Raw genomic sequence first — 21,788 nt, forward strand, 5'->3', positions numbered from 1 at the left:
GCCCAGGCTGGAGTGCAATGATGCACTCTCAGCTCACTGCAACCTCTGCCTCCTGAGTTCAAGCGATTCTCCTGCCTCAGCCTCCCAAGTAGCTGGGATTACAGGCGCCTGCCACCACGCCCAGCTAATTTTTGTATTTTTAGTAGAGATGGGATTTCATCATGTTGGCCAGGCTGGTCTCGATCACCTAACCTTAAGTGATCTACCCACCTTGACCTCCCAAAGTTCTGGGATAACAAGCGTGAGTCACCACCCCTGGCCTCATTTAATTCTTTCAACAGCTCTTTAAGGTAGATACTATGATCTCTGCTTTACACCAGAGTGGCCAGGCAGCTGTCTCAGAGAAGCTAAGCCACTTGCCTGAGGTCACACAGCAAAGTGGCTATATTCTGTGAGTCCCGTGCTATTTCAGCCACACCTCATGGGTCTTTTCACCCTGACTGGTGCCTCCTGGTTCTTCTTCCACTGCTCAGGCCCAGGAATTTCTTTGGTCTGCTTTTCTGTGTGTTCTGCCCTGGCTGGGAGGCCCCTTGGCTCACAGCTGTCAGGCCCTGCGTGGAGCAGGAGGGAGGCGGCAGCTGAGGGGACCTGAGTCACCCTCTGCTCCGCAGGCATCCCATCTGCTGGCTCCTGTGGCCTCATCATTTGCAGCCATCTGTCAGTCTCCCTGGAGATGCTGCAAAACCTGAGATGTAGCAGAACCGCCAAATGTGCCACCTTCAGCCTGCACAGGGGACAGAGGGGCCCATGCCCCTGAGATCCCCGTCTATGCCTTGAAGCCACCAGAAACTCAAGAGAGAGGCCCTTTCAGAGGAACTGTTCCCAGAGGGCTGGAGCCCCCTCTCCCGTTGGCTGCCCGGGAATTGGCTATGCAGAACAGGCTCGGGTTTACTTTGCTCAGCCCTCTGCTTGAAATTTCATTTTGGATTTAAAAAGTCCTGCGTCTCTTGGTGGGGATGCCCTGGCCCCTACTTGTCTGCAGAATCTCTGGCCTCCTGGGCTTCTAATCTTCCGCATGTGTTTTGCCAACGTCAGAGACAGGCTCCGATGTGGGACTGGGGGCTTCTGGAGCAGGGAGAGGGGCAAGTGAGTCCTCCAGGGCCGGTTTCTGTCTGGTTGATCTGTCGCACATGCCTCTCCCTGGCCCATCTCTGGCGGTGAGGGCAGAGGCTGTCGATTTTATTCATTAGTTTTAAATTAAAGAAATTTCTGATAGCAGCTTTATTGAGATGTAATTCACTTCCATTCCATTTGCCTGTTTAAAGTGTACAATTCAGTGGTTTTTACTATATTCACAGAGTTGTGCAATCATCACTGTTAATTTCAGAGGATTTTCATCATTCTGAAAAGAAACCCTACTTCAGCCCTTAACCCTCAATCCTCCCATCTCCTAGAAAACAGAGACAATCACTGATCTATGTTTTGTTTTGTTTTGTTTTTTTTGAGACAGGGTCTCCCTCTGTCACCCAGGCTCCCAACTCAGCCTCCCAAGTGTCCGGGACTACAGGTACACACCACCATGCCCGTCTAATTTTGTTGTATTTTTTGTAGAGATGAGATCTCACTATGTTGCCCAGGTTGGTCTTGAACTTCTGGAGCCAAGCGATTCTCCTGCTTGGGCCTCCCAGTGTGCTGGGATTACAGGTGTGAGCCACCACACCTGGCCCTGATCTACTCTCTATCTCTACAGGTTTGCTAATTATGGGCACATAAAAATAAAGTTGTATAACACGTGGATATTTGTGACTGGTGTCTTTCATTTAGCATGTTTGCAAGGTTCATTCAAGTTATGGCAGGTGTCATTACTACATTTCTTCCTTTTTTTTTTTTTTTAAGATGGAGTCTCAATCTGTCACCCTGGGCCAGAGTGCAGTGGTAGGATCTCAGCTCACTGCAGCCTCCACCTCCTGGGTTCAAGCGATTCTCATGCCTCAGCCTCCCAAGTAGCTGGGATTACAGGCACCTGCCACCATGCCCAGCTAATTTTTGTATTTTTAGTAGAGACAGGGTTTTGCCATGTTGGCCAGGCTGGCCTCAAACTCCTGACCTCAAGTGACCCTCCGGCCCGGCCTCCCAAAGTGCTGGGATTACAGGAGTGAGCCACTGCGCCCAGCCCATTCCCTTTTTATTGCAAAATAGAATTGTATTGTATGAGTAGACCACAGTTTGTTAATCTATTCATGATTTATTTATTTATTTTAAAAACTCTATTAAAATTGGGAAATTAGTACAATGCAGAAGGGTACATAACATATACATACATAGCCTGACGAATTATTATAAGGCGAAAACTTTATTACAGCTAAGGTCAAGAAATGGGTCATTGTCAGACTCCCAGAAGCCCCTGCACCCCTTCCTGGCCATGACCAAATCCCTTCCCCCAGGGGAGGGTCAGCACTGCCTTGTTTAGCTTTCTAACAAGCGTTGCCAAACTATGGCCTGTTGTGTATTTTTGTAAATAAAGTTTTATCAGAACATAGCAACTCCTACTCCTTTATGTATGGTCTATGGCTGAGACCATCTAGCTTGCACAACATAAAGTATTTACTCTCTGTCCCTTTATAGAAAATGTTAGCAGGCCGGCATAGTGGCTCATGCCTGTAATCCCAGCAATTCGTGAGGCCAAGGTGGGTGGATCACTTGAGGCCTGGAGTTCGAGACCAGCCTGGCCAACATGACAAAACCCTGTCTCTACTAAAAATGCAAAAAATCAGCCGGGTGTGGTGGTGCGTGCTTGTGGTTCCGGCCACTCAAGAGGCTGAGGCATGAGAATAGCTTGAATCCTGGAGGCAGAGCTTGCAGTGAGCCGAGATTGCACCAGGCTGGGTGACAAAGCAAGACTGCTAAAAAAAGAGAGGAAGGAAGGAAGGAAGAGAGAAAGAAAAAGACAGACAGATAGAAAGAAAGAAAGAAAGAAAGAAAGAAAGAAAGAAAGAGAAAGAAAGAAAGAGAGAAAGAAAGAAAGGAAAGAAGGAAAGAAAGAAAGAAAGAAAGAAAGAAAGAAAGAAAGAAAGAAAGAAAGAAAGAAAGAAAGAAAGAAAGAAAGAAAGAAAGAAGAAAAGAAAGAAAATGAAAGGAAGGAGGGAAGAGAAAATGTTAGCTGATCCCACCTTATGGTTTTGCCAAGTACATAGATTTACTTGTTCTCACATTTTTTGCCTAAATGTGATCAGTATACTTTTTTGTGTCTGGTGTCTTCTGCTTGACTTGTGTTGAACATGTAACTGTAGTTCGTTCTTTCTCGTTGCTATGTAATACTCCATTATGTGACTATACCACCTTCTGTTTGTTCATTCTGTTCTTTTTTTTGAGATGGCATTTTGCTCTTGTTGCCCTGGCTGGCGTGCAGTGGTGTGATCTCGGCTCACCGCAACCTCCGCCTCTGGGGTTGAAGCGATTCTCCTGGCTCAGTCTCCTAACTAGCTGGAATTACAGGCATGTGCCACCACACCCTGCTAATTTTTGTATTTTTAGTAGAAATAGGGTTTCTCCATAATGGTCAGCTAGTCTCAAACTCCCGACGTCAGGTGATCTACCTACCTTGGCCTCCCAAAGTGCTGAGATTACTTGATTGAGCCCAGCCTGTTTATTCTATTCTTCATGGATATTTGGGCCATTTTCAGTTTTTATTATGAATAATGCTGCTGGTTCAAGTGTGATTCTCAAACTGGCAGCATCAGGATCACCTGGGAGCTCATTAGAAATGCAAATTCTGGCTGGGTGCAGTGGCTTATGCCTGTAATCCCAGCACTTTGAGAGGTCAAGACAGGAGGATCACCTGAGGCCAGGAGTTCGAGGCTGCAGTGAGCTATGATCATGCCAGTGCACTCTAGCCTGGGTGACAGAGTGAGACCCTGTCTCAAAACAAACACACAAATGAACAAAACCACTCTGCAAATTCTCAAGTCCCACTACGGACCTCCTGAACTAGAAGCTGTAGGCCTGGACCCTGCCATTCATGTTTCGTAAGCCCTGTGGGTGGTGCTGATGCCTACTCCAGTTTGCAAACCACTGGTTTTGCATCTACCCAGATGTGGAATTACTGGGTCAACTTAGTGTATCTTCAACATTATGAAGTGTTCCACCCTATTTTCCAAAGTGTGTGTACCAGCTTACACCCCCACTAGCGGGGTATGAAAATTCTCATCTCTCTGTCCTTGACAATACTTGGCATTCATCAGATTTATAAATTTTGCCAATCTGGTGGGTGAGAAATGGCATCACATCATGGTTTCCAATTTACATTTTCCTGATTACTAATGAGGATGAACATCTTTTCATGTTTATGGCTATTTGGAATTTCTCTTGCATGAAGTGGCTGTTTGCATTTTTTTGCCAACGTTTCTATTAGATTGTCTTTTTCTTATTATAGGAGTCTTTTTTACACATGATAATCTTTGTTGTTTGTATGTGTTGCAAATATCTTTTCCCATTCTGTGGCTTGCCTTTTCTAAGATGTCTTTTAAGAAGTTCTTATTTTTGGCTGGGTGCAGTGGCTTACGCCTGTAGTCCCAGCAGTTTGGGAAGCAGAGGTGGGTGGGTCACCTGAAGTCAGGAGTTTGAGACCAGCTTGGCCAATATGGTGAAATCCCATTCTACCAAAAATACAAAAAATTATCTGGGCATGGTGGCAGGAACCTGCAGTCCCAGCTACATAGGAGGCTAAGACAAAAGAATTGCTTGAACACCAAAGGTGGAGGCTGCAGTAAGCTGAGAAGTTCTTGTAAGAACTTCTTTTTTTTTTTTTTTGAGACTGAGTCTCACTCTATTGTCCAGGCTGGAGTGCAGTGGTGCAATCTTGGCTCACTGCAACCTCCGCCTCCCGGGTTCAAGTGATTCTCCTGCCTCAGCCTCCCAAGTAGCTGGGACTGCAGGGGCACGCCACCATGCCCAGCTAATTTTTGTATTTTTGGTAGAGACAGGAGTTCAACATGTTGGCTAGGATGGTCTCGATCTCTTGGCCTCATGATCCACCCTATTTTTTTTTATTATGATAAAATATATAACATAAAATTCACCATTTTAACCATTTTTACATGTCCAGTTCAGTGGCATTAAATACGTCCACGTTCTCTGCAACCGTCATCACGATTTACCTCCAGAACTTTTTCATCTTCGCAAACTGAAACTCCATACCCATTAAACACTCACTTCCCACCTGCCTCTCCCTCCAGCCTCTGGCAATCACCATTCTACCTCCTATCTCTACTTTAGGTACCTCATCTAAGTGGAATCACTAGTATTTGTGTGTCTCTTTTATTTCATGAAATATAATGTCTACAAGGTTCATTGCTGGTGTAGCATGTGTGAGAATTTCATTTCTTCCTAAGGCTAATACTCCATTGAGTGGATGTAACACACCTGGATTATCCATTTGTCTGTCGAGGGACAGGTGGGTTGTTTCCGTCTCTTGGCTGTTGTGAATAACGCTGCTGTGATCATAGGTGTAGGGACTCTGCTTGATTTCTTGCTTTCACTTTTGAGGAATATACTCAGACGTAGGATTGCTGGATCATATAGCAATTCTATGCTGACTCGTTTGAGGAACCATCCTAATATTTTCCTTAGTAGCTGCACCATTTTACATTTCCACCAGCAATGCACAAGGGTTCTGTATTCTTTACATCCTGGCCAATACTTGTTAGTTTTTTCTTTTCTTCTTTTATTTATTATTATTATAAATTTTGTTTTTTAGATGGAGTCTTGCTCTGTTGCCTGGCTGGAGTGCAGTGGCACGATCTCAGCTTACTGCGACCTCTGCCTCCCGGGTTCAAACTCCCATCTCTCTATCCTTGACAATACTTGGCATTCATCAGATTTACAAATTTTGCCAATCTGGTGGGTAAGATTCTCCTGTCTCAGCCTCTTGAGTAGCTGGGATTATAGGCACGTGCCACCACACGCAGCTAATTTTTGTATTTTTAGTAAAGATGGGGTTTCACCATGTTGGCCAGGCTGGTCTTGAACTTCTAACCCTAGGTGATCCACCTGCCTCAGCCTCCCAAAGTGCTGGGATTACAGGCATGAGTCATTGCACCCAGTCTCTTTTTTCTTTTCTGATGGTAGCTGTACTAATGGGTGTGAGGTGGCATCTCATGATGGTTTTGATTTGCATTTCCCTGATGACTAGTGGTGGGGACCATCTTCTCATGTGCTCATTGGCTGTTTGTATATCTTCTTTGGAGAAATTCCTATTTAAGTCTTTAGCTAATTAAAAAAAATTTTTTATTCCCATAGGTTACTGGGGAACAGGTGGTGTTCCCCAATAACCTATGGGAATGAGTAAGTTCCTTAGTGGTGGTTTGTGGGATTTTGCTGCACCCATCACCTGAGCAGTGTACACTGAACTCTTCCCAGACTTTCTCCCTGATTCCCCAAAGTCCATTGTGTCATTCTTACGCCTTCGCATCCTCATAGCTTAGTCTTTTGCCCATTTTTCAATCACAGTGTTTGTTTTTTTGCTGGTGGTGAGTTACAGGGGGGGTCTTTTTTTTTTTAAACAGAGTCTCACTCTGTTGCCCAGGCTGGAGATCAGTGGCACAATCTCGGCTCACTGCAACCTCCACCTCCTGGGTTCAACAGATTCTCTTGCCTCAGCCTCCTGAGTAGCTGGGATTACAGGCACCCGCTACCTCCATACCCAGCTAATTTTTTTTTTTTTTTTGTATTTTTAGTAGAGATGGGGTTTCACTGTGTTGGCCAGGCTGCTCTTGAACTCCTGACCTCGTGATCCACCTGCCTTGGCCTCCCAAAGTGCTGGGATTATAAGTGTGAGCCACGGCACCCAGCCAAGGAGGAGTCTTTATATATTCTGGATATTAACACCTTATCAGATATCTCTGATTTGCAAATATTTTTTCTCCTTTCATGGGTTACCTTTTCAGTTTCTTGAAAATACCCTATGATACACACATTTTAATTTTGATGTTATTCAGTTTGTCTATTTTTTCCTTTGATTCTTGTGCTTTTGGTTTGATACCCAAGAAACTATTGCCAAATCCAGTGTCATGAAGTTTTTCCCCTGTTTTCTTGTAAGAGTTTTATTGTTTTAGCTCTTCCATTAGGGCTCTGATCCATATTGAGTTAATTTTTGTAGATGATGTAAGGTAAATATCCAAAGAAGTACTTAATTTTAAAGCAACTAAATTTATCCTTCCTTCTCTTTAGGATTAATGCTTTTTTTAAATTGCATTTTAGGTTTTGGGGTACATGTGAAGAACATGCAAGATTGTTGCATAGGTACACATGTGGCAGTGTGATTTGCTGCCTTCCTCCCCATCACATACATCTGGCATTTCTCCCCATGCCATCCCCCCACCAACTCCCCACCTCCCACTGTCCCTCCCCTATTTCCCTCCAACAGACCCCAGTGTGTAGTGCTCCCCTCCCTGTGTCCGTGTGTTCCCATTGTTCAACACCCGCCTATGAGTGAGAACATGCGGTGTTTAATTTTCTGCTCCTGTGTCAGTTTGCTGAGAATGATGGCTTCCAGGTTCATCCACGTCCCTACAAAGGACACGAACTCATCGTTTTTGATGGCTGCGTAATATTCCATGGCGTATATGTGCCACATTTTCCCTGTCCGGTCTATCATAGATGGGCATAGGATTAATGCTTTCTTTGGCCTATTTAAAGAGCCTTTCCCAGCCGGGCATGATGGCTTATGCCTACAATCTCGGCACTTTGGGAGGCCAAGGCAGGAGGATCATTTGAGCCCAGGAGCTTGAGACCAGCCCGGGCAACATAGCCAGATCTTATCTCTACTAAAAGTTAAGAAAAAAAGAAAAATTAGCTGGGCATGGTGGCACACCTGAGGGAAAGGAAGCATATTTTGGTGATTCATGAAGTCTGTGTCATACTCTCTGTCACCCCTTCCTCTGTCCCCTAGGCCACGGGAACTTTATTTAGTGTGGCATGTCGGGAGAGTGGGAAGAGGTGGCAGCCTGGACTTTCATGTCTTCTAAATATATTACATACAGTGAAAATCGTGGCTTTTGAACTTAGAAGCCCAGACTCTTGCAATTCAGAAGTCCTGTTCTAGTGTCCGGAGAACTATCTCTCTCCTGACCAGTGTGTCATTCTGTCATACAGCAATGGTTACATTTGGGGAAAGACACATTTAGGGAAGGGCATGGGAAAAGCTTAGTTCAGGTCTCATCATTCATCCTACTGTAGTTAACTTGAGAATCTAGGGGCTGGTGCTGTGGCTCATTCCTGGAATCCCAGTGCTTTGGGAAGCCGAGGCGGGAGGATCACTTGAGGGCTGGAGTTTGAGACCAGCCTGGGCAACATAGTGAGACCCCATTTCTACACAAAATAATAAAAAAAATAGCTGGGTGTGGTGGTGCGTGCCTGTTGTCCTAGCTAGCTCCTCTGGAGGCTAAGGCAGAAGGATGGCGTGAGCACAGGAGGTCCAGGCTACAGTGAACTGTGATCATACCACTGCACTCCATCCAGTCTGCGTGACAGACTGAGACTCTGTTTCAAAAAAAAAAAAAAGAATTTCAGCTGGAATGTCTGCTACCCTTGAGTTCACCAACTCTAGTTTCTTTCTGTTTTTGCAATTGGCACGTCATTATGTGCTTCAAGAGCTGGGTTCCCCGTTAGTTCCCCCGAGGTCCCCACTGCACAGCAACAAAGCATCCATCCATCCTCACGGAGGGCCCCAATGCCACAGGCCATGTTTGTTCATGCTGGGAGACTGGAACGCATTCAGAAGGCTCAGAACCTTGGCTCCATTTGGACTTTGGTTCTGCCTTGCGAGTACTCACACTGCCCTTTGCAGTTTAAGTGATCCTCTTTCTTGCCAGAGGAGTCCGAAACAAAGCAGAATCGGGGGCGTTCTGCCCACTTCCTGCCATGCTTTTGGAGTCTTACCTTTGGCTCCAATCTGCCCATGCGTCCTTGCCTTGTTACTCTTGTCCTGAACGTAACAGAAGCGCTCTTTTCTGCTCTTCTTAGTGGTTTTGCCAGCTCAGTCCCTCACCGTGGGCACTTGGCTGTCATGACAATAACCTGATGACCTTTGCTGCTCTGATGTTCACTCTCACCTGCTGCCTGGACAGCTTTTTGAAATCTCCTTCTGGGCAGCCTAGAATTTTGAACTCCTGGGAAGCCAGGGGTCTTTCTCTCTGCCCTTCTGCCTTTTTTTTTTTTTTTTAAATGGAGTCTGGCTCTGTTGTCCAGACTGGAGTGCAATGGCGTGATCTCAGCTCACTGAAACCCACTTCCACCTCTGGATTCAAGCGATTCTCCTGCCTTAGACTCCCAAGTAGCTGGGATTATAGGTGCACATCACCAGGACCAGCTAATTTTTGTATTTTTTAGTAGAGACAAGGTTTCGCCATATTGGCCAGGCTAGTCTTGATCTCCTGACCTCAGGTGTCTGCCTCAGCCTCCCAAGGTTCTGGGATTATAGGGGTGAGCCACCATGCCCAGCCCCTTCTGCCCTCTCCTAGGACCAGCTCCCTTGCTGACAGGGCAACTGCCAATCAGCAATCTTTCACCTCTAGGTCATTCTCCAAGTGAGGCAGACCAGGGCAATGACCAGGGAGCACTCCCGAAGTCCTTGGCACCATCGTTGGGTTGGGGGCTGGTGGGGTTTTTAGAGAAGAAGAAATATTGGCTACAAGGACCAGATCCCACTCAAACTAGCTTAACTCCAAAGGAAATTGTGAGAGGCTGCAGGGGACTATCCCAGGCCCTAGAGGTATTTGAAGAGCAGGCTTTGAACATAAGATGGGAACTCCCTCTCTGCTTCTGACTACCAGGGGTCTTCCCTTGACTCCTCTGCACATCCATTTCATTCTTTTCCTGTGGTGACACCTGCATCATGACCATGGCCCCATGGTTGTCTACCCACCTCCTAGCTCAGCAATGCACCTGCTCACCCCACAGTCAATGAAATCTCTAGGTGTCATTAAAAAAAAAAAAATCCAACGAGAGAGATTCTGATTGGTCCAGTTGCAGCTGGGACCAGCTCATGTCCAATAAGCTGAGGCAGGGGCAGGGGAGGGGTTGCACCATGCAGAGAGGTGTTCCTTGAGGCTGTGGTCAGTTTCATTAATAAAGGAGTTAGTTGGGGAGGCAATGATTGACACCACTATTATGGGTGGGGGATGGGGAGTGCACCATTGTTTGGTGCAAAAGTAATTGCGATTTTGTCATTGCTTTAAATGGCAAACACCACAATTACTTTTGCACTAACGTAATAGAAAGAGGATGACTTTGAGCCAGAGGAATCAAAGATCTGGTTCAAATCCGGGCTCTGATTTACAAGCTGGGCATCTACATCTGTTTGTGTTGCTGTAAAGGAATACCTGTGTCTGGGTAATTTACAAAGAATGGAGGTTTATTTGGCTCATGGTTCTGCAGGCTGTACAAGAAGCCTGCATCTGCTTCCGGTGAGGGCCTCAGGCTGCTTCCACTCATGGAGGAAGGCAAAGGGGAGCTGCTGTGTGCAGAGGTCACATGCGAGAGAGGAGGCAAGAGAGGGATGGAGATGCCAGGCTCTTTTCAACAACCAGCTCTTGCAGAAATGAATAGAGTGAGAGCTCACCGCCACCCTTCTCCCATGCTAGGGAAGGCATTGATCTATTCATGAGAGATCCTCCCCCATGACCCAAACACCTTCCATTCGGGGCCCCATCTCTAACAGCGGGGATCAAATTTCAGCATGAGATCTGGAGGGGGTCACACAAACCAAACTATAGCACCCAGTGACCTTGTAAAGTGGAAGCCTCAGTCCCCTTCGTGTAAAGTAGGCAGGATGGTCCCTGGTGAGGATGCTGTGAGTCTCACCACTTCCTTGTTCCTTCCTCACGCAGACTGTGATTGGCCTGGGCATGGAAGTGCTTAGTGCCCTAGGCAGGCTGGGTGAAGGTCTGGCAGGGTCCTGAGGGATAAGGATGAGTCCCTGGTTCCTGGGGTGGAGGGATCTTAGATTCTGGTGCAGTTGTCCTGTAGGTCCCAGAGCTGGATCTGACCTCATCTGAGATACAGATCGGGTTGCTAGGCGGGGGTTGACCAGGCAGCATCATCTGTGATGCATCCTGCAGGCTGAGTGGTCAAGGTAGGGAAAGGCATTCTAGATGGGAGGAACAGCATGTGCAGTTTCAAGGAGGAGGATGGATGCTTGCCTCTGGTTCTGTCCACAGCAGCAGATGGCTCTAGCTGGCACACAGAGGAGCAGGGAGCAGGAGGAGCCAGGTGGGAGGGCTTAGCAGGACTGGGTTGCAACAAATCTCAAATGCCACCTTGAGGAACTTGGGCTACATCTAGGAAGCCATCCGGAGGACAATGGAATCACAGGTGCACGATCTGCTTTGAACTCTGAAAATTGCCATTCATGGCTGCCTCGGGGTAGAGGGGCGGCATGGCTGTGAAGCAGCAGTGGCCAGAGCTTGGGGACAGCCCCAGGATGACCCGAGAGGGTCAGATGTGACTTCTTCACATCTGTCTCTAGTGTATAGCTGAGAGCCTGGTGTTAAATGGTCATTTAAGATTTTGACTTAATATCCCACAACTGCAAGGTGTCAAGAGCCACAAGTCAGATGCTGCATCACAGACACCACTTGGCATCAGAAATAAAAACCCAAGCAGAGCCCTCATTATTGACTCTGAAGCCCTCCCTTCCCCCACCAGGGTGGGACTGGCTCAGGAAGGCTGGCTGGGCTGTGGCTGCTTTCAGAGACCTGGGGACCCGCAGGGACCTCTCTCAGCAGCCATTCCAGGACAGGTGGGTGCTGCCTGCTAATGGGATTAGGGGCTCCCCTGCTCCCTGTTTTTGCCACACCTCCCCATAATGGGCTTCATCTGAGTCTCACCTGAATGTTGTCTCCTTGGAGAAGCCTCCCTGGACCATGCTGTCTAAAATAGACTCACCTTCTCAAGGCACCTTGCTTTCTCCCTTCTGCATATCCCCGAAATGATCTCGTTTTATGCGTTTGCATGTTTTCTGTCTTGTTCTCTTCACAAGACCTTGAACTCCACAAGGGCACTGCCTTGCCTGTCTTGTTCAATGCCAAATCCCTGCACGGTACTTGGCATCCAGTAGGTGCCCGGAAAGCACATGAGCTACATTCCAGAGCCTGCTCTGAGACAGCTGCTGTGCGTAGACCAGCTCATGGTCTCATTGGATCCTCCCAGCAGCCCCAGGAAATAGGTGCCACTTTGGTCCCTGTTTTTCAGATGGGAAAACTGAGGTTCGGAGAGGCTAAGCATGTCACTCACACTCGTATAGCTGTGAAGTGACAGAGCCAGGATTTGAACCCAGGGCTGCTGCATGCCAGAACCATAACTCTCGTGCCGTGCCATTCTTCTCTGAGTTTCTTCGACTTCTCCATATTCTCCTTTCCTTGGAAATGAAACTTGTAGCTCACTTTTATTTTTTATTTTATTTTATTTATTTTTCGAGACAGTCTTACTGCGTCGCCCAGGCTGGAGTGCAGTGGCGCAAACTAGGCTCACTGCAACCTCCGCCTCTCCGGTTCAAATGATTCTCCTGCCTCAACTTCCTGAGTAGCTGGGATTACAGGCACCTGCCATCATGCCCAGCTAATTTTTCTATTTTTGTAAGATGTGGTTTCACCATGTTGGCCAGGCTGGTCTCAAACTCCTGACCTCAGGTGATCCACCCGCCTTGGCCTCCTGACATGCTAAGATTACAGGTGTGAGCCACTGTGCCCGGGCCATAGCTCACTTTTAAAGCCTTCCCTCCTTTCCTGCACCTCAGTGGCTTTCCTGCCCTGGTTGTTTATTTCAAATTAGATGCACTGGAGGGTAGTGTTGGTGAGGAGTGGCCCTCGCAAATAGAACTGGCGACCTGCGCCCTGGGGAAGGTTGTTCTGCCCCGTCCTGCCTTCTCGGCTGCAAAGAGCCTCTGCTGTCTCATGATTTCCTGTGGAGTTCTCATCAACGCCCCTTTAGGACTCAGGTGAACAAATAAACTGGCTCAGAGAGTGAGGAAGATTTAATTGAGTTCAACTCCAAGCCCTGCATCCTCCCTGTGGAGGGTGTTGGGGCTCAAAATAGGGGCTCTGGCTACCAGCAGACCCAGAGTCTAATGCAGGGCCCAGCCCTGAGCAGCTACACCTCTCTTGGACTTCAAGGAAAAGGTGACAAAGAAAGACCCCTGTGGACATTGGAGTTTTGCATTTTGACAAGATGGTGGCAAATTTTCTTCCAGAAGCGAAGTTCTGGGGTTCTGAGGGTCAAATTAGCCTTCAGATTTTTTATCTTAGTGATTGGCTCAGCACTTTTTTTTTTTTTTTTTGACAGCCTTGTTCTGTTTCCCAGGCTGGAGTGCAGTGGCATGATCATGGCTCCCTGTGACCTAGAACTCCTGGGCTCAAGCAGTCCTCCTGCCTCAGCCTCCCGAGTAGCAGAGATTACAGACATGAGCCACTGTGCCTGACTAACTTTTAAAATTTATAGAGATGAGAGTTTTGCCATGTTGCCCAGGCTGGTCTCAGACTCCTGGCCCCAAGCGAACCCCCTACCTCAGCTTCTCAGAGTGCTGGGATTACAGCCGTGAGCCACTGCACTTGGGCTCCACAAGTGTTTATTGAGCACCAACTCTGCACTCCCCAGTATGATTTCTAGGGCCCTGCCCTCATGGACTTGTTTCTGGTGAGGCAGAAACTCGGGGGAAGAGAGTGAGCTGCATGCTGTGCAGGTCAAGGCAATGGTCCTGAATGGCCCATACCGATCTCCAATTGAGTAATTAATGGGTTACTCTTTTCTCCATTCCTCTCCCTTCCATACCGGCAACCATCCAATTCTGTATGAAGCATTTCTGCTTGTATGTATTCTTACAAAGGTGGCCCCTTTTGCATGTATTTTAAATTCAAATAAATAGTATGTGTCTCAGTCAGCTATTCCTGCAGGAAGGCTATGTAACAAATCACCCTGCCACTCAGTGAGTGGCTTCTAAAACCAAGCATTATTTTTCTTGCTTGTGGGTCGGCAGATTAAGCGGGTTACCCCGGGTCCAGGCTAAGGGTTGTATTCAGGTCCTCTTGCTGGACACATCTCCTGTGACACTGGGGCCAGCACCTATCCAGGGGATATTCTCATGGCAGCGGCAGAAATACAAGAGGAGTGAACCATGATCTGGTATACCCTGTAAGCCACTGGCTGGTGGATGGCGCATGCTCACCTCTGCCCCTATGTCACTGGACAAAGCAAGTCACATGGTCAGGCCCAAAGTTAGTGGGATGGGTGATATGGTTTGGATCTGTGTCCCCACCCAAATCGCATGTTGAATTATAATCCCCAATGCTGAAGGTGGGGCCTGCTGCAGGTGACTGGATCACAGGGGTGGATTTCTCATGAATGGTTTGACACCATCCCCTCTTGGTGCTGTCGTGGCGATAGTGAGCTCTAGTGAGATCTGGTTGTGTGGCATCTCCCATTTCTCTCTTCCTCCGGCCGCCGCCATATGAATGGCTGGCTTCCGCTATGCCTTCTGCCACAATTGTAAGTTTCCCGCAGCCTCCCCAGAAGTCAAGCAGATGTCAGCATCATGCTTCCCGTACAACCTGCAGAACAGTGAGCCAATGAAACTTCTGTTCTGGCCAGGCGCAGTGACTCACACCTGCAATCCCAACACTTTGGGAGGCTGAGGCATCACTTGAGGTCAGGAGTTCAAGACCAGCCTGGCCAACATGGCGAAATCCCGTCTCTACTAAAAATACGAAAATTAGCCAGGTATGGGTGGTGCACGCCTGTAATTCCAGCTACTTGGGAGGCTGAGGCATGACAATTACTTGAACCCAGGAGACAGAGGCTGCAGCAAGCTGAGATCATGCCATGGTACTCCAGCCTGGGTGACAGAGTGAGCCTCTTTCTTCATAAATTACCCAGTCTCAGGCACTTCTTTATAGCAATATAAGAATGGACTAATACAGTGGGGAAGAATATGCCGCCAGAAGGAGGGCTGTGAATGTCTGCTGAGCAGCAATACAGTTGATCTCAGTTTGCGCTATAGATTTCATCCTGCTTCTCGAGTTTTCATGCACTCTGTATTTGAGATTATCCATGTGGCTGTGTCTACCCCTAACCCAACACCTGCCTGATGCTCCACACTGAGCGCCTCCGGTGCCTGTCTGTTCTCTGAGTGATAGACAACGAAGTTGTTTCCAAATCCTTGTCATCACAAAGGAAGCTGCAGAGAACATCCTCGGGCCTGTCCTCCTAAGGACCTGTGTGAGGATCCCCCTGGGGTGTGCGTCTAGGTGCAGGGTGATGGAGTCACAGGGTAGATTACACTGAGTTTGCATTGCTTAAAGTTCCCTTATCCTGACTAACACTGGGCGTTATCCAGCTTTCTACTGTTTGGGTGTCTAATCGGTATAAGGCATAAAACGACATCTCATTGTCTCAACGTGCATTTCCCTGATTAGAAGTGCCTCTGAGTGTCTCTTCATGGGCTCTTCTGGTTTGAGTTTTTGCTCCTAGAAACCACTTCTTCCCATCCTATACTCTGTGCTTTCCATGAGGAGAGAGGGCAGCGGGGCTGGGATGGAGGCAGTGGCTTGGAGGCCAGCCAGCCCTTTGAGGACAGTGGGCTTGAGGTCAGAGTGGGATGTCCACAGGCACGGGCAGAAGATTGCGGCCAGGAAGCAGTCCAGCCTCCGCTGCTTCGTTCCAGGCATTAATTATTTAACCTTCATTAGCAGCTCAGAGATGGGAAACTTGTTGTCCCTTTGATTGGCCCCACGAAGAACCCGAGTGAAGAAGCGATGTCAAATTATTTGCTTTATTATAAATGACCCAGAGAGATATCTGGCAAAGTCACCACCAAATTCTTCTTTCTCAAGTTGCTCTGCAGATCAAGAAAAGATCTGACCAGGGGCACAGTGGCTCATACCTGTAATCCCAGCACTTTGGGAGGCCAAGGTGGGAGGATCACTTGAGTCCAGGAGTTCAAGACCAGGCTCTTGCTATAAGCCTGGGCAACATAGCAAGACTCCATCTCTACAAATAAAAAAAAAAATTGAAACAACAACAAAAATTAGCCAGGCATTTGGTGCATGCCTGCGGTTTCCGCTGCTTCGGAGGCTGAGGCAGGTGAATGGCTTGAGCCCAGATGTTTGAGACTGCAGTGAGCTATGATGTTGCCACTACGCTCCAGCCTGGGTGACAGAATAAGACCCTGTCTCTTTAAAAAAGAAAGAAAAGAGTGTGTGAACATCATCCATCCATTAAGGGTCTACTGTATGCTCAGGACTTCCCCAATGCTGAATTCTCAGGGACAATGTCACCTTGGGATGCTAATTGGACTTACCCTTCTGCTTGCTTCTGAGCATTGAATCCATTCCTTCCATCAATGCACATTTCTTGAGCACCTACTTTGTGCCAGGCACTGTACAAGGCCCCAGGGTGAAGAAAAGAAAAAGCAATCCTGTCTTCCTGGAACTTACTTCCCAGTGGGGGGAACCAGACCACACATAAATGTGGGACCTGTGGGGCGTGTTCAGTGGTGCTAGGTGGTAACAAGGAAAATAAGCATGGAGGGTTGCAGTTGTGAAGAGAACAGTCCAGGGGGTCTGCCTGGGACAGTGTCACTTGAGCGAAGACCCCCAGGAAGTGAGGGGGCTGGCCATATGGGGCCAGGGAGCCATCACAGGAAAAATGATGAGAACAGCACCTAGTAGGCACCCTGTGAAATTATTACAGTTTCTCAGGGAGGAAGTGAAGGCTTCGAGGTTATGCAACCTGCCCTCATCAATCAGGCGCTAGGAGCAAGCTGGGACTAAGACGAGGGACTAGAATGCAAAATTTGAGAAGGGCCTTTAACCCCAGAGGCATGTATGTGGCGGCCCTGGCCAAGAGGTGGAGATGGGGCTCCAGCCCAAGCCTCTGATTCTTATACATGCACCCAGGAAGTGCTACATACAACGGGGAGATCTGGCTATGCGGTGGCTTGGCTGCTGAACACAGTCTGTTCTGGGGTATAATCTGGGCTGCAGGAGACCCGTACTGGCAGGAAAGGAAGATAATGGTAAAGAAGGAGGTTCTGTGGAGGAGGGCAGAGAGCTGGAGTTCTTCCCTCCCATTCCTGGTTTTTGGTCATGTGGTGCTGGTTGCCCTGGGGTGTGTGGAATGGAATCTAACCCACAGCTTCACCTCATCAATCTCACCATGGGGCAGATGTACCAATAACAGCTGCATCAGTCGAGGCGTTTCCAAACCACGCAAAACAGAAACACAATTCAGACAGGCTGAGAGGAAAAAGGAAATTTATGAGCTCAAGTAGCTGAAAGCATCCTTCAGGCATGTCTGGATCCAGGACTCAAACTGCACCACTGGAATCTGTCTCTTTTCAGCTTGTGATGTTGCAGTTCCTCTGGTATGTCTTTATTCTCAGGCAGATTCTCTCCAGGAGGGAGAAGGTCCGTACATAGCAGTCCCAAAGGGAAGAGAGTTTTTCTTCCTTAGCAGCACCCACAGGGCTGATTCCCTTCGGGCTCACTTGTGTTACACGCCCTTCCTGAATCAACCACTGTCATTCGGGAGATTCAGAACTCTGATGGACCAAGCCTGGACTGTGTGACCATCGCTGCGGCTAGGAGCAAGACCAATCCCAAACCGCCAGCACCAAGGGTGGGGTAGGCATAGTTCCCTAAGTCAGCTGTTAACAGAAGAAGGGGGAATGGGCTGGCTGAGTCCACACCACACACTGTGATGTCACTCTCTGTGCCCTCCCAGAAGCTATTTATTTACCTTCTAGCACAGTGGTTCTCATGTCTGCTGTCCCTTGGAACCACCTGCAGAGGTTTTGAAAAATGCAGGTACCTGGACACACCTTGGCAGGTTCAAATGCAATGGGCTGCAGGTAGGACCTGGGCGTTGCTAGTTTTTAAAAGCTCCCCTGGAAGAGATACTTATATGTGGCCAGGGCTGAGAAACGCGGCTTTCCCAGGTCCCTGCAGCTTAATAAACTCTGTGAAACATCACTGTGATATGGAAAACATTTTCAGTGTGCTACTTTGTAAGATGGGAAGCACAGAGGGACAGAAATCCTTAATCAGACTCCACGCCCCTTAGCCTTCCTCTGGCTGGTGTTAAACAGAGCCCCGGCTCATGTCAAAGCCACACAGGTTAAACTCCCTGCTCCGGAGGCCTGGGCCTGTGTGACCACTTTCTGACCTCCTCCCTCACCCGCCGAATGTCACCACCCACCAAATGTCAGCAGGAAGCAGGCTGACCAAATCCAATTAGAAGCCTCTCCCTGGTGTCAGGTGGACCAGACAGACCAAGACTGGGCTTTCTTTTTTTTCTCTCCATTCACAAGTACTTTGTTTTCCTTAGAACTGGGCTGGGGGCTGTCTCAGAGGGGCCCAAGGACTGGGAAGGACCGAGCCACCCACATGGGAGTGTCGCTCAGAGGCGGCAACTTCACAGGTGCTGTTTCCTGCAGGGTCCTGAGGGCCCGGACAGAGTTGGGTGGGGAGAAGGTTCTGCAAGGCAGGTCCTGGAGTCAGATGAACAAGGCTGGAATCCACACTCTGGGACTCACTTCCCCCCACCACATAAGCCTCAGTTTCCCCATCTGTCAAACTGGGCTAATAGGGATTCCTACCTGATAGGGTTTTTGTGAAGGAAGAAGACCATGCTTGTAAAGTTCATAGACAGGGCACACGCTAGATAAATGCTGGCTGCCACGGCTATCTGCATTTGCTGAATAAGTACTTATTGAATGCTTACTTTCTCGGGGACTGAGGGACATGGAATGTGTTATCCAGTGGGTAAGACAAAATGAACAAAACAATCCTAAGAATGACGTAAGCGGGGCCGGGCGTGGTGGCTCACGCCTGTAATCCCAGCACTTTGGGAGGCTGAGGTGAGTAGATCACAAGGTCAGGAGTTCAAAACTAGTCTGGCCAAGATGGTGAAACTGGTCTCTACCAAAAATGCAAAAATTAGCCAGGCATGGTGGTGGGTGCCTGTAATCCCAGCCACTTGGGAGGCTGAGGCAGAGAATTTCTTGAACCCGGGAGGTGGAGGTTGCAGTGAGCAGAGATTGTACCACTGCACTCCAGCCTGGGCGACAGAGCAAGGCCCTGTCTTAAAAAAAAAAAAAAAAATGACTTAAGCATGGAGAAAATGATGATAAAACACTAACTCTCCACTGCGGCCACACATTGGAAACCCCGGGGAGATTTTAGGAAATGCTGTCGTCCAGGCCACTCTCCACCCACCACGCCTCCCAAGAGATTCTGATTCACCAGATCTAGGCTGAGGTCTGGGCATCGGTGCTCCTTAAACTCTCCCTAGGTGACTCCAGTGGGTGGCCAGGGTTGAGAAGCACAGTCTGAAGAAAGGATGAGTGATACCTGTGTGTGGCCAATGAACTTTGCCTAGGCTAGGCATCAGGGAGGATGTCCTGGAGGAGGTGGCTGGGTGGAGCACTGAGGGATGACTGGAAGCCAACTAAGGTGAAGACAGAGGTGGGGAAGAGTGTTCCAGGCAGGGCTTGGCAAGTGCAAAGGCCCTGTGGTGCAGAGGAGAATGGCATGAGGGGTCTGAGGGAGGGTTATTTTTGCTGGAGCACAGGGGATGAGTGTGGAGCCTTGGGAGGGGCTGGGCCTGGGCCCCACAGAACAGGTGAGGCTGGGCCAGGAGAGGCAGCTTTCCTCTCTGAACAACAAAGGAAGTCACTGAAGGATTCCGGTGAGAGATGACAAGTTCAGATTCCCATCTCCAAAAGATCCTTCTGTTAAGACCAGTCTGGACAACACAGTGAGGCCCCCATCTCTACAAAAAATTTAAAAATTAGGCAAGTGCCTGTGGTCCCAGTTACTTGGAGGCTGAGGTGGGAGGATCGCTTGAGCCTGGGAGGTCGAGGCTGCAGTGAGCTGTGTTCACACCACTGCACTCCAGCCTGGGTGAAAAAGTAAGACCTTGCCTCAAAAAAATGAAAAAGAAAAGAAAAACAAAAGATCCTTCTGGCTGCTGCATGGGGGGCAGATTGAAGGCCCTTTGAGAGGACACGAGAGACCCCTGAGGAGCTTACCACAGTCTGGGTGGGCAAGGGTGGAGAGAGGGTTGTTGAGGGAGGCGACTCTGTGCAGAAGTCAAGGGCTTGGCTTCTGGCGTCAAATTCTGAACGTGTTCCTAAACCCTCTGAGCCTCAGTTTCCTTACCTAAAAAGGGGTAGTACTAATATCTCTCTCTCAGAGTTGTTGGGATAATTATCTGGGCCATTATTAAATGCTTCTATCCCAGTGCGCGCTTGACTGTCATCAGCTCTCTGTGCTATATTTACTTATGTGACTCCTTCCTGCTAAACACACCCCAGATGTCACATCCTTCAATGAGTTGCTTCTCCAGTGGGATTCCTTATCTAAGCTTTTTGTTTGTTTGTTTGAGATGGAGTCTCGCTCTGTCACCCAGACAGGAGTGTAGTGGCACGATCTCAACTCACCACAACCTTCGCCTCCCAGGTTCAGACAATTTTCCTGCCTCAGCTCCCCCAAGCAGTGGGATCACAGGTGTGTGCCACCACGCCCAGCTATTTTTTTTTTTCTTTTAGTAGAGACAGGGTTTCACCAAGTTGGCCAGGCTAGTTTTGAACTCCTGACCTCAGGTGATCTGCCAGCCCTGGCGTCCCAGGCATGGTGGCTCATGCATGCTGGGATTACAGGCATGAGCAACTGTGCCTGCAGTAAACCATCTTTCAGTTGTCTGCACCCTCCACCCACTAGACTGTCCATGAGTTTTGCAAGGGACAAGGACTACTTTGAACATGGCTGCCTTCCTCGTCTGGCATCTGGCACATAGTAAGTCTTTACTAAATGGATAACCCCTCCCTGACTTTATAGAGCCAGGACAGGGACCAGATTGGCTTGCAGGCAGGTGGTTGTGGACATATTGGAGATGACTACTTATGCCCTGCATCAGCTGTCCCGGCTCTGTCCCTGGAGAAGGCTTTGTCACTCCTTTTTCCTATCTTGTATTCATGAAGACTGCTTTTCTGAAATCCAATTAGAAGCCCCACCTCAATTAACAAGCAAAAACTTTCACAGAACACGCTTCCCAAACTTTACCATGCACTTGCCATTTCATTCAGCTAATTTTTTTCTCTTTTGCTTCTGATATTGGCATAAATGCATTTTTGTTCCAATCTCCAGGGCTGCTCTCTGCTGTCACTGTGCGAGGTGCTGGCACCTTGCCTGGAAACCCAGGACTCTGTGCACGCCCCAGGCACTGCCCTATTCTTGGTAGATCCTTTGTTTTCTCTCCTTTGGGGGCTTGGTTAATGATGCCATCGTTCACCTTGTCGCCTGCAGGCCCTTGGCTCTTTTCCTAATGTGAAGGCACCGACTGGTTCTGTGGAGCTCACCTTCCTGCATTGGTGGAATCTCCCACCTCCTTCCGGTGAACACTACATTGCTGGGATGAGCTCACGGTCCCACCCTCAAATGGTCTTGGCATGTTCCTAACTCGTCCCCCTGTGCCCACCTCTCCCCTGCTGTGCATCTTTTATCCACAGCCAGGTTTCTCTCTCCCCAAAAGCTCAACTTTTCTGTGTCTGTTTTCTTCTCTGAAATCTTCAGTGGCTTCTCATGACCACAACATTCTGGGTGGAGACTCTTTCAGTCAGCGTTTAAACACGTCTTCCAATTTGTCCTCAACTTAGCCTGGCCTTCCACTCCTCCTGCCTCCCACCACCCGACACCCAGCCTTCCGGAGACATTCATTCTTCCTGGAAAATACCCTACAATTTACTGCCTCTCTGCCCATAGGCAGGCTGGAACCTCAGCCTGAAATGCTGGCCCTGC

At 48.5% G+C, this 21,788-nt stretch overlaps 1 protein-coding gene across 3 annotated transcripts in view; it reads left to right on the plus strand.

The window, feature by feature from the left end:
• Positions 1–21,788, plus strand: part of GSG1L (GSG1 like) — a 267,111-nt gene that overhangs the window by 112,958 nt on the left and 132,365 nt on the right. The window lies entirely within an intron of this gene.

This window comes from Cebus imitator, unplaced genomic scaffold (assembly GCF_001604975.1).
Source record: "Cebus imitator isolate Cc_AM_T3 unplaced genomic scaffold, Cebus_imitator-1.0 Scaffold39, whole genome shotgun sequence".
NCBI classification, from domain to species: domain Eukaryota; kingdom Metazoa; phylum Chordata; class Mammalia; order Primates; family Cebidae; genus Cebus; species Cebus imitator.